Genomic DNA, 12,629 nt, shown 5'->3' with positions numbered 1-12,629 from the left:
GTAATATACTAAATACACCAGAATAGAGAGGTGTGCACCTTTCCTAATAACATCCAATCAACTTAACTGATGCTAATCTATCTATCTATCTATCTATCTATCTATCTATCTATCTATCTATCTATCTATCTATCTATCTATCTATCTATCTATCTATCTATCTATCTATCTATCTATCTATCTATCTATCTATCTATCTATCTATCTATCTATCTATCTATCTATCATGGACAAATTTGTTGGTCCTCTTATAGCTCATTGAAAAAGTGCTGTCTGTCTTCTGAAAAGTGATGAAATGAAAAGCAATTGTCCTCTTTATACCTGCATACTTTCGATATATCATTGAGTAAAGCACAAAAAGTGTAAAAATAGATCAAGTATTGCTTATTCTACAAAGATAGTAATAATAATAATAATAATAATAATAATAATAATAATAATAATAATAATGAAATATTTTATTTATATAGCTCCTTTTTCATGTTCAAGGTTATGAATGGCTGTGACACATTTGTTGGTATCCTTAGAAAATATCCTAAATAATTGTATTTAAGCCTAATTAAATAGAGAAAAGTAGTCATTTGTGCTATTTGGTATTATTGTGTGTCCCACACTGAACATAAACCAGAGAAAGCAAAGGAAAGAGTTGTCAGAGGAAATCAAAAAAAAAAATTATTGACAAGCATGTGAATGGCAAAGGCTAGAAGACCATCTCCAAACAGCTTCATGTTCTGGTGACAACAGCTGCAAAAATTACTTCAAAGTTTAAGGTCCATGGGACTGAAGCCAATCTCTGTGTACGTAGACAGTAGAGGAAAATCGACCCCAGAATGGTGGCCAAAAAGAATGTTAGACAAAAAGCCAAAAACAACTTTCAAAGAGATACAAGCTAAACTCCAAGGTCAAGGTCGATAGAACGGCCTGAAATACGCAGTCTGGAGAAGGCTGGAGCAGTTTGCTGAGGAAGAGTTGGACAAACTGGACAGATGCAGAAGTCTCACTCAGAGCTTCAGGAATCGATTGTTTTCAGTATCCACCTCTAAGTGTTGTGCAACAAAATATTAGGTTAAGAGTCCCATCATTTTTGTCCATGCCATTTTTATTTGTGTTATTATTTGAAATATTCTGCCAAATCAATACTCTAAAGCAATGTCTGATTTTTGCTGAATACAAATGAAACAATGGGTTCTTCTTTTTTTATGGAGGAGTAGCAATACATTTCTCCACATCTGCAGCTATAATTTCCTGCTATTTCTATCTATCTATCTATCTATCTATCTATCTATCTATCTATCTATCTATCTATCTATCTATCTATCTATCTATCTATCTATCTATCTATCTATCTATCTATCTATCTATCTATCTATCTATCTATCTATCTATCTATCTATCTATCTATCTATCTAAAGACCTGTGCATACCAAATGTTTTGCCAGTTTCAGCTTAGTTCAGAGGAAAAGTTTTTTTTAAGTGAAAGTGTACTGATATTTTCAGTTAAGTATTTGCCATTTTAGTTAGTTAAGCCTTCTTCATATTCCGAAAGACCCCTTTCAACATTCAAGCTCAATTCATTTTTATTTTTATAGTGTCTTGTACTGAAGTCAAGTTCAGAGTGATTCCACAAATGTATCAATCCAGAGCATTAACATAACCATACAATATCCACATACAGGATGGTGCAGAAACCAGAAGGACAGGAGGAGAGGACTTCCAAAAGGTTAGGGCTAAGTCCACACTGCTACATTTTCCTTTAAAAATGGAGCTTTAAATGAAAACAATCTCTGTTCACACTGATGTTTTTGCATCATTTACAAAAGAATCCCTGTCCATACTGAAATGACCGAAAACAAATATGATGATGACTTTTGCCTACACTGGGTATAATGTAGCTGCGTTTGAAAAGGTTTCTGAGTAGTTACTATTATTATTACTAGTATGACTAGTTTGACTCATTGTACAAAAAATGCTCCACAGTCCAAATGTCTTCATTTTTAAGGATTTTAGTGAAATTGAAAGCAAACAGTTCACATAAAAATAGAGACAAAACATGATAAAAAAGAGGAACTTATGATATTCTGCTTAAATATCTAGGTTACATTTCTTAAGGTTTCTTCTTTTTCTACTTTTGGCTGCTCCGGTTAGGGGTTGCCACAGCGGATCATCTTTTTAAGGTTTCTATGCATTGAAATATACAGCGGAATGTCAGAAAACTATATGCCCTTAATATCTATCTGACCGTTCATGTTTCTTTCTAGCTATTGTTGCGTATGGCCAGGGGCCCTGCCCAGCTGGGACGCCAGTTGGATGGAAGGATGGGGGCAGAGAGCATGGTTAAGCTCATTATCTCCCCCGGGACAATAGAAGGCAGCCCAACCCAGGTTGCTGTGGCTCCACAGATTCCCACAGGGCATGCTGGGAGTTGGGGTTCACTGGAGCTCTTTTGGGTTCCTTGGATACTTCCAGGGGGAGTTGTGGAAATGGCAGAGCCCTTCCTAGCGGGTATGCCATCACACCTGGAAGGGCTGCCGGAAGAAGATCATGGGACGCCTGGAGCACTTCCGGGTGCTCTATAAAAGGAGCCAGAGTAAGGACGAGGACAAAACTTACCAGAGGAGAAGTGGATGAGCAAGAGAGAGGAAAAGAAAGAGAGAGAAAGAGCCAAGGAGAAGAAGGAAAGAAAATACAGTGCATTGTGCTTGGTGTTGTACTGTGCTTCTGTAGGGAATGATTGAAAAGCATTTTCCAGTAAAATAAACATTTGTAGTGTGCTAAACTTGTGCCTGGTGTCTGCTGTGTCGGGTTTGGGCGGCTAGTGTACCCTGTGCAGACCACACTATCTAACTTCAATCTATGGGCTGTTCTACTGTCACAGAGAGTTAAGATTATGAACATTCCATTTTCTATAATTTATAGGGAGTTAAAATTAATTTTCCATTATGTATGTTAAGCTATATCCTGTTCAAGTTCAAGCTAAACAGACTAAGAAATTTACCATTAACATTAACTTAAAGGATTTGACTTTGACACTGGGCATGCATGCATTCACTGGACAAACACCTGGAATGGACTGTGTAGTGAAAAATTCAGAGCTCTGTGAAAATCATATTTCCATGTGCTTTATGTGCTTTCAAAACTATCAGCACTCGCAGGACTCTTAATAGCACGTTCACAGCATAGGAAAAGAAAGAAATTCTTCGAGGAGATGCAGTGGATTTCCTTGGTATCATTTTAATGTACTGATTGCAGTTGAAGGTAACGGTCTTCAGAATTGACGATGGTCATCTTGTCATCAAATAAAAGCAAAGCAAATGTTAAGGTGACACATGAATAAAAGTGTTTATCTCTTATGTTCATTCTCAAGATGATTGATTATGAGCAGTCCACAGCAATTAGATTGATACCGACTTGGGGGGCTTCCAACTGTGTTGGTGTAGTTTGTTGATGCCAAGCTTCAGGTGGGGCTCCTGCAGATATTTCATTGTAGAGTACCTATGTAAATTTCTCAATTCGGGGTCCTTCACAATACTTCTTCCAGCAGCAACCCAAGTTTTCCTGGTTGGTCACTCTTAATCTGTGTGCCACTCTAACTTCAGACAGTGTTGCATAAGTTACTGCCTTTCTCTTGTGACAATGGCCCCAGTATACTTCACTGTACAATTGTTTGCATTTTTTTTTTTTTTTTAAGAAACGGCACAGGAGGAGGCCCTTTCAGAGTCTTAAAGTGAGTCAGTTGTGAAAATGAACAAATAAACTTGTGGTTAAAAGTCTAATGCCTTCACCACACTGGCTTTTTTAATTAGAGAAAAAGACACAAACATTAACACATATTTCAGTCTAAGATAAGATCAGATGAACATTTTTACAATAAAGCAAATTCAATCAGACTTAAAGCACAACATCCTTCCCATAACAATGTCAGAGACAGTCAAATTAATGTGGTTACTTGCATTTATTAAAACAATAGCAAAGGTACAGCAAAGGCCTGGTGTGCCTATTTTTGAATAGCAGTAATGCATTTCTGACAAATTCTAAAAAAATCTGGTTCTGTTCTTCAGAGATAACATTTAAAATAATAATAATAGTAATAAAAAAAAAACATGTTCACATTGAATTATGGGTGGTGGGTTAGGATTCTTCGAAATGAGCAAGATAAGCCTGTGTGCAAGAAAGGTTGAGTAGTATACCACAAAAGATTATCTACTAGACCTGCACCTGCTGTGTGTTCTTGATATTTCACTACTCATTTGAAAGTCTACAGGCGTTCAAAGAAGTGGTATGGAAATTCCTCAGCATTTAAACCCTCAATCCAATCGTTTATCATAATCCAATAAACAATGTGTGCTAAGTGAATTATATGACTGGAGATGTGGATTGTTGCAGTTGATAGATGGAGTCAGAGGTCTGCCCTTCTGTTTAGAGATGGTTGTTCTAGGTTGACATGATGGCTCCATTACACCTTCTTTAAACTAGCTATTTTCCCAGTCCAAAATGTGTAACTTATCTGCTCTCAGAAGAGTGTATGTAGACTAGCTGAGTCTTGACCTGAGGATTTAACAAAACATGTGTTTGTTTCACAGCTCTGTTATCTCCTCAATTTACAGATTTTTGATGTTCTTCTATCTCATCGTACTATGCTCACAATGTTATTTTGCTGATGTTTAGATGTTGGGTGTTTCAGATATATCAATTTCTTAATCCTTGTGTTGTTGGGTCTGAAACACACATGGATAAGATGTTTGTTGAAAATCCTTTTGAGTTTTTAAGATACCTGAATTTTATTTTGCCTGTCCTACTTCTCTCCTAAGCTTGTTGACTATTTTGCTGTTTTAACAAAACCTAGTCTATCTAGTCACACACTTTCAAAGTGCTTCTGATACTTAAATATTTCTTGCTCTTACATTCATTGCTAGTTGTCACCTTTTCAGCTCATTGGCACAGAATTCTAACAACCATTAGTTTGTGTTCCAGTTGGTGGTGTGAATCAAACAGCAGATACTGATTGATATGAGATGGCTTTCTGTAATTTTCAATCTCAAAAATTCCTTCAAAGCTTATTAAACAGCCCAAGTTTTTACTCTTGCACATCGTCCTGTGCAAATGTTTTTTTGTTGTCCACTGAGCATGCGTTTCTCAGTTAGGACATGAATTCTGTGTCTTTTAGTTTTAATAGACTGCAACAGGAATCAACGAACATAGGGGATGACCTCTAAAAACATCTATCAGCCACATTCAATGCCATCTTAACCACAGCAGTTTCACAACTTATCTGCTGAGCTATCACTATTCATCCATCCATTTTCCAACCCGCTGAATCCAAACACAGGGTCACGGGGGTCGGCCGGAGCCAATCCCAGCCAGCACAGGGCACAAGGCAGGAACCAATCCCGGGTAGGGTGCCAACCCACCACAGGACACACACTAACACCAAGCACACACTAGGGCCAATTTAGAATCGCCAATCCACCTAACCTGCATGTCTTTGGACTGTGGGAGGAAACCAGAGCACCCGGAGGAAACCCACGCAGACACGGGGAGAACATGCAAACTCCACGCAGGGAGGACCCCGGAAGCGAACCCGGGTCTCCTAACTGCGAGGCAGCAGTGCTACCACTGCACCACCCTATCACTATTCAAGGAATAGTAAGTAAGTAAATAAGTTCTATTTAAAAAGCACATTTTAAAACAACCAAGGCTGTCCAAAGTACTCTATAGGAGTATATAAATTAAGAAAACAATAAAAATAAAATATCACAACACAAGTGGAATATAAAAACATGCATAAAAGAACACATTAACAAATAATTTATAAGCCAAAGAAAATAAATAGATTTAAAAGTTGTAATTGATGAGACTGATCCAATGGTAAGAGGTGATATGTTCCCTAACTTGTTTTTAGGCGTGACTGTGGTACCACCAACAGGTGTTGATCAGATGAATGTAGTGATGTGTGTGGACAATAAGGTATAATCAAATCAGCAATCTATGAAGGAGCCAGTCCATCAAGGGCATTAAAAACAAACAATAAAATCTTAAAATGATTACGATAAAAAACAGGAAGCGAGCAAAGGTGAACTTAGAACCTAAAAAGAAGATGCTCTCTCTTCTTTGTGCCATTGAGTAGTTCAGCTAATGCATTCTGATTCAAATGTGAACGAGCAAACCTGAATCTCAAGCTTGAATATAATAAATTACAGTGATCTAATTGAGAGGAGACAAAGGCCTGGGTGACTGTCTCTAGTGAGAAAAATTGAGAAAAGGCCTACTTTTAGAGATTATCCTAAATTGAAAAAAAAAACAGTATTTACAATGGAACTAATTTGTTTGTCAAAACTAAGATCGCAGTCTAAACTTTTTAACATTTGGCACAGAGTGAACGACTTCAATCCACGCTCTGTTCAAAAGAAGTCAACTAACAGGCACGTAAAGGAGAAACAGAAGTGCAGTATATTTCATTTTCCTTTCCAGAAACAAAGAAAAGAACATGGGATCATACAAACATCTTCTTGCTAGCAGCCCTTAAGCATCCACCATGTGTCTGTCAGCTTAACAGAGAAGCCTGATGCATGCGGTCTGTATGGTGTACCATCAATGAGCACCTGTACTATAACACACAATCAGTATGCTACTAACTAAACACAAGAGCAATTGTTTTTGGGGCAGTTCATAGACACAGAATACATTTTTCCACAATAGCATATTGTGAGAGCCGATCAAGATCAACTGATGACAGAGGGAGGTATTTATCTGGAAGACACAACACAACCTCTGTTTTCTTGTAGATAATGTTTAAATTGTAGAATTTTACTGGCCATCCTGGCCTTTATCTTCTCAAAACACTCACTAAGTATAAAAAGCTAACAAGGATTATTAAGGTTTATGGACAGATATGATTGACAATTATCATCATAGCATTAAAAAGAGACATTACTGCATACAGTATTTTCGAATAATGTTCCCAAATGGCAGTAAATATAATGAAAATATAGTTGGCCCAAGGACTGAGCCTTGAGGGACACCATGACAAATAGTTTCAGTTGATGAGTGTTCACTTTCAAAATTAACCAATAAATTTTTTTTTGGTTAAATATGAAGTGGACCATTTTAGGGCAGTACCACAAAGGACTACATAATTCTCAAGGTGATTCAGAAGTACTTTGAGGTCAATTATATCAAAAACATTAGACAGATCCAACAGTACCAAAACAGTACCATCTGCACAATCAGTAACAATCAACCGATTATTTGTAACCTTCATCAGGGCTGACTCTGTACTATGTCGTGATCTGTAACCCAACTGAACAGATCTAAGGTTCTACGTAAAACAGGTTTACAAGTAAAGATGAAAGCTACAGTTGTAATGCTAGATAGGGCCTGTCCCCCTGAGACCATAAATTGGATTAAACAGGCTGAGCAACCTGCTTAGGATCACAGATCACTTTGTTTTGATGGCTATTGTGGCAGTAAGTTTTTAACCACCAGACCACACAATGCCAACTCCGTACAAATGGAGTGAAGGGAGTTTACAAGCTGAAAGGCTGGTATGCTAAACGTCTGTCATTTCTGCTTTAAATACTTTGTTTTAAAGTAGGACTTTTTAGTTTTTCACTAGTTTTTCAAGGTTCAAGGTTTTTATTTACTCATATTCACACAAGAAAACATGACGTTTGCCTTCTTATTTGCATCTAATAACAGACAGAAATGAAATAAAGCAAATACATAGAAATTAAACAGGTTATAACTTAAGCAGATATTCTAAATATTTACATCATTTGAAACACAGATCCTGTGTGTGTTTTTTTTTATGTCAAATATGTTAACAACTACTAGTGCTTATTTAACTATAATGGTTACATATTACATATGAAACCTCTCATACTTTTTATTTTCTCCCATATTCCTTATTAAAAAAGACATATGGCACTGGGAAGAAAGGAATTTATGGGGTGATTTGCATGGGTCTTTAAAGTGACTGTCCTCCCTGATTTACTGAAGTTAAATTCTGGGTGTAAAGAGTGTCTGTTATCATATGAGATGATTTTCAATTTTTTCAACATCACTGTCTAACACACAGTTAACAAATTGTCTATGTCAACCACAGTAACTCTATGCATGTTTGGTAATCTGCCAGAGCTTTTTTAAATTTTGGTTCGTCAGACCACTAAACCAGGCAATGAAGCTGAAAATGATGGCAGACTAGAACACACTGTTATAAAAGGACAACATTAGGTCTTTGTCTACTTTAAATAGTCAGTTTTATGTAAGAGAAAATATTTTCTGATTGGGTTTAGATTATGTGGCTTTTGCATTTATATTTCAGATTTTCTTATTTATATAAGATTATTATTTAGGTGACCTGCTAAGTATTTACAATCACTCACTATTTCTCCCCCAGAACAATGACAGTTGACTATGATGATTTCTGCCTTCTGCTGTTTATTGAATTTTCTTAACATGCTTTTACTTACATACCAGACATTACATTTTTATTAAGCAGCGTAATCTTTGTTTATAAAGTACTCTGTGATAATGCTTGGTATTTAAATCTCATTAAATTTACACTCATTTTTCCTCTTCCAGTACAGAATTATTGTGTCCACATTTCTACAGCAGGAACTTAATCAAATTATTAGTGGGAGTTAAACTGTCAATTTTATGTCTTACTACCCATGACATTAAACACATTTGGGTGGGGGGGGCAATGTGGGAATTTCTGAAGATTGATTGATTGATTCAGAGACGTATGGCAAGTGAGCGAGAGTTGGTGGCAAGAAGTCAGAATGTGCATTGCATTTCTGCAAACAAGACAGAGATAGTGCAGATGTCTGAGAGATAAGAGTCAATGTTTGAAGAAACAAAAAGTGAGAGCACAAGATCACTTAAAACAGAACTACACAGCAGAAGCAACAGCAAAACCCAAGCAGGCTATTGGAGAGCAAAGCACCAGGTATCTTTGATTTCTATGAGCATCAGGTAAATTTATTGAGTATTTTGCTGTGATTAAATAATAATAATACTAAAGCAAGTTTATTTAAAGAAAGATGTAGTTGGGTGAGGTTGGGAAGACATCATTACTATATACTTAAAGAACAGAGATTTTGAGGGATTTGTTTGGTAAAAAAAAACTAGTTATAGAAAAATGTGAAATATAAAAAAAAGGAACTGTTGGGTAAGAAATGAATGGAAAGAAGATGCAGACAAACAGGCATAATGAAACATTATATATATAAATCCATCCTTCAAACTCATAAATTATCAGCACGGTGGCAACATATCCATAGAAAGCATCAAGCATATGGTGTAAGGTAGGAGCAATCCTATATATATATATATATATATATATATATATATATATATATATATATATATATATATATATATAGTATACTAGTTGTGTAAGCCTGTGCTGTAAAAATCCCGGGGTCCTAGAAACTATTGAAATAGTTAGAAACTTCCTAGGAGGATTTGTTTTGCCGACGTGATTGCATCGCTTGTGCATTAGCGGTAGGAGGAAAAGTAAAAGGAATACCGTTTTGCCGATGTTAGCGGCTAAGTGACTTTGTCTTTCTTTTGAGGTTTCGTTTTGCTGACTTGCTGGCCCCACTTTTTTTATTAGTGGCTAAGCTATAATATTTCCTCAGAGGTGGAGCCCTTACCCTGACTTCACCTCTCACTTCCGGGCCGGACAGACACAAGCACTTCCACGTGTAGATGTTTGTCAGTTCACGTCGGGGAGCATGCACTAGTACAGCGCATTGCTGCACCCACCACACAATGAAACAATTTCTCTTTAAATATATAAAAATATATAAATTGGTTCAGATATATACATTTGTTCAGATACATTGGTTTGAATATGTACATTGGTTTTAATACATCAGTTCATATACAGGGTATATGAGAGAAATAATTAGTTTTGAGTGGATTATAATAGTACAATTGTATTTTAAGTGTCAGTGATAGCTAGCGAAATTATTGAACTTTTTATTTCGATCAAAAATGTGACCTGGGGCCTCATGTATAAACGGTGCGTACGTACAGAAATGTTGCGTACGAACGTTTCCACTCTCAAATTGCGATGTATAAAACTTAAACTTGGCGTAAAGCCACGCACATTTCCACAGTAACTCATACCTTGGTGTACGCAATTTCTCCGCTCGGTTTTGCAGATTGGCGGCACCCAGTGTCAAAGCAGTGCTACTGTTCCTGTGTGGTCATCCTTTCTTTCTTAGCTCCACATTCCTGACGCGGCTTTATAAATACACTGAAATTAACTGCATATTGTTTATTAGTGTAATGCATCTGATTGTAATTAACCTGTAGCAATATAATGGTCCAGGGAATAGCCATAGTATTCCAAATACCATAACTGTTTTAGCGTTGTTACGCTCACTGCATCTTGTTCTTCTTTTTTCTGCTCCCGTTAAGGGTTACCACTGCGGATCATCTTTTTCCATATTACTCTCACTGCACCACTCGGAGTATTTATATCACTGTATCTGAGTGTGAATCACAGCAGCAGCTGATCGGAAAGAGAATTATCAGTATACAGTTTCAAGTACACACTACCTCAATCATGGCAAAAAGCGTCAAAGCCTTTCCTGTACGGACCTCACGTTTCAGAAACAGTTTCATCCCAAGAACTATAAACGCACTCAATCAGTCCATCAAGTGCTCCTTGTAGAACTGTTTGTACTTATAAGTACAATCACCTCACTGTAAACTTACACTACAGTTATAATATTGCACAACCTGCGCTACTTTATAAAGCGCGTATGATGACAATATCATTTTTAAGATGAAATGCAGCAAAATATGTTTGCTTATAACTTCATTTAAATAATCTGTATTGTTAATAATTAAACATGTGAGGACACGGTGCCGCAGCGTATAGCTAGTTCAAGGATAGCTCCTGCCTTGCGCTGTATTCTTGCTGGTGCTGACGCGACACTGGAAGGATAGACGAATAGAATAATTAAACATGTACTACGAAGATATTTCAATGTTCCTTAAAAGTTTTGAAGAATCGGCGTTCTCAGCTTACAGATGGCTTAACGTCTATTACAGAGCTGATTGTGTGGCGATTGGGTTTTTGGAGAAAGAAAAGTAAGGACAGGAATTGGAGGTTAGTACGTTTGAAAGAGACAGTACTTCTGTAATAAATTATTTCATCGAAGGTCGCACATAGCGCAGCAAGCCTCTAGCGTGAGATATGAACAATCACTGCCGCCACCGTGTTCCCATGTTTAATAACATGCTTTCATTCCTATCATCATGAAAATTATATCACGTATACATCTCAGTATTTTAATTATTCAGAGAGCTGTAATATCTTGAATGTAATGGATTCTGTGTCCTGTCGGAGAAAGAGAAAGAACGGAAGTATATAGTGATTCACACACATAGAGCACACAGAAGATCAAACACAGAACAAAGCATTTAACGTGCTACTTGAGAAATAAGTAAAATAAACGATTTTAAGATGAAGTTTATGATGTTCTACTTTAATGGCAAAATAAACTACATGATTAAAGTGGAAATTTTGAGATTAATGTTGACATTTCGTGCTTTTTTCCCACTGTGTGTCTATTTTTTTGTCTGTACCTTAATAAGCTTTCATATGACACTCAGACGGTGGGCTACAACTTTCCTTTTCACTGTGACTTTGATATGTGATTTCTTTTTTATTTCGGGCACTGTGTGACTTTGTGAACTTGATCTTTCGAGTTTCTCTGACACTCTGTCACTCGATCAACTTTCTTTTGTTGATTATACCACTGCTTAAACCAACAAATAGTACGTTTTTCCTTTGCCTCCACTTGGTATTCGCTGAAATTCCTATATTTTCCCCAGTGCTTTTCCCATTGTCTTTTCACAGAAGGCTATTTATATTGATTTGCATATTCAAAGAGGCGTAATTCTGGGAGGAGTTGGGGCGGGACAAAGAAGGTGCGTGCACGTGCGTTACTTTTCACGCTGATCGGGATTTATGTCGTGGAAGAACGTGAAAGTTTGTGTGCGCACAGATTCCTGCATCTGGATTTGTCTGTGCGTACGCACAATCCCGCTTTTGTGCTTACGCTATGTTATAGTGCGGGTTCTACGCACGGCGTTATACATGAGGCCCCTGAACTGTGAGGCAGCACTGCTAACCACAGCGTCACCATTGCCTTCCTAAGATAAAATTAATAGAAGTAAGTTTCAGAAAGGTAAACTTTCTTGCAGATAGCAGCAGACAGGCTTGTCCTCCGCAGATTCAATAGCTGGCACTCACCCCTCACGAACTGAAAAGTACAGCTTGTGTGTGTTTTTTTTTCTCTAGCGCTTTTGCTGTTTCACTGTTGATGGTACCAAATAAGAACACATGTGGATTCTTCGCTCTTTCCTGTTTGCATCAACTGCACAGCACTCTGGCTAATCCTATTAAAGGGACAGGCTCAGGTATTAAACACAGGTTACATACAATTCCATAAAAAAGAGATTACCTTTAAGATGTGAAAACACCAACACATTTCCATTTTCCTTCTCTGTGCACATTTTGTGTTTAATTGTTTATTCAAGTTTTTGGCTATTTTTTAACCCATTACTAGGATCAGCGTTACATACTCATGGATACAGTGGCTGATAAT

At 37.0% G+C, this 12,629-nt stretch overlaps 1 protein-coding gene across 1 annotated transcript in view; it reads left to right on the top strand.

Annotated features, from left to right (window-relative positions):
• Window positions 1–12,629, top strand: part of LOC114644555 (prostaglandin D2 receptor 2) — a 146,514-nt gene that overhangs the window by 84,502 nt on the left and 49,383 nt on the right. The window lies entirely within an intron of this gene.

Source organism: Erpetoichthys calabaricus, chromosome 3 (assembly GCF_900747795.2).
Source record: "Erpetoichthys calabaricus chromosome 3, fErpCal1.3, whole genome shotgun sequence".
Taxonomy (NCBI): Eukaryota; Metazoa; Chordata; class Cladistia; order Polypteriformes; family Polypteridae; genus Erpetoichthys; species Erpetoichthys calabaricus.
The sequence above is the reverse complement of the archived record's forward strand: the minus strand, read 5'-3'. Positions and strand labels throughout refer to the sequence as shown.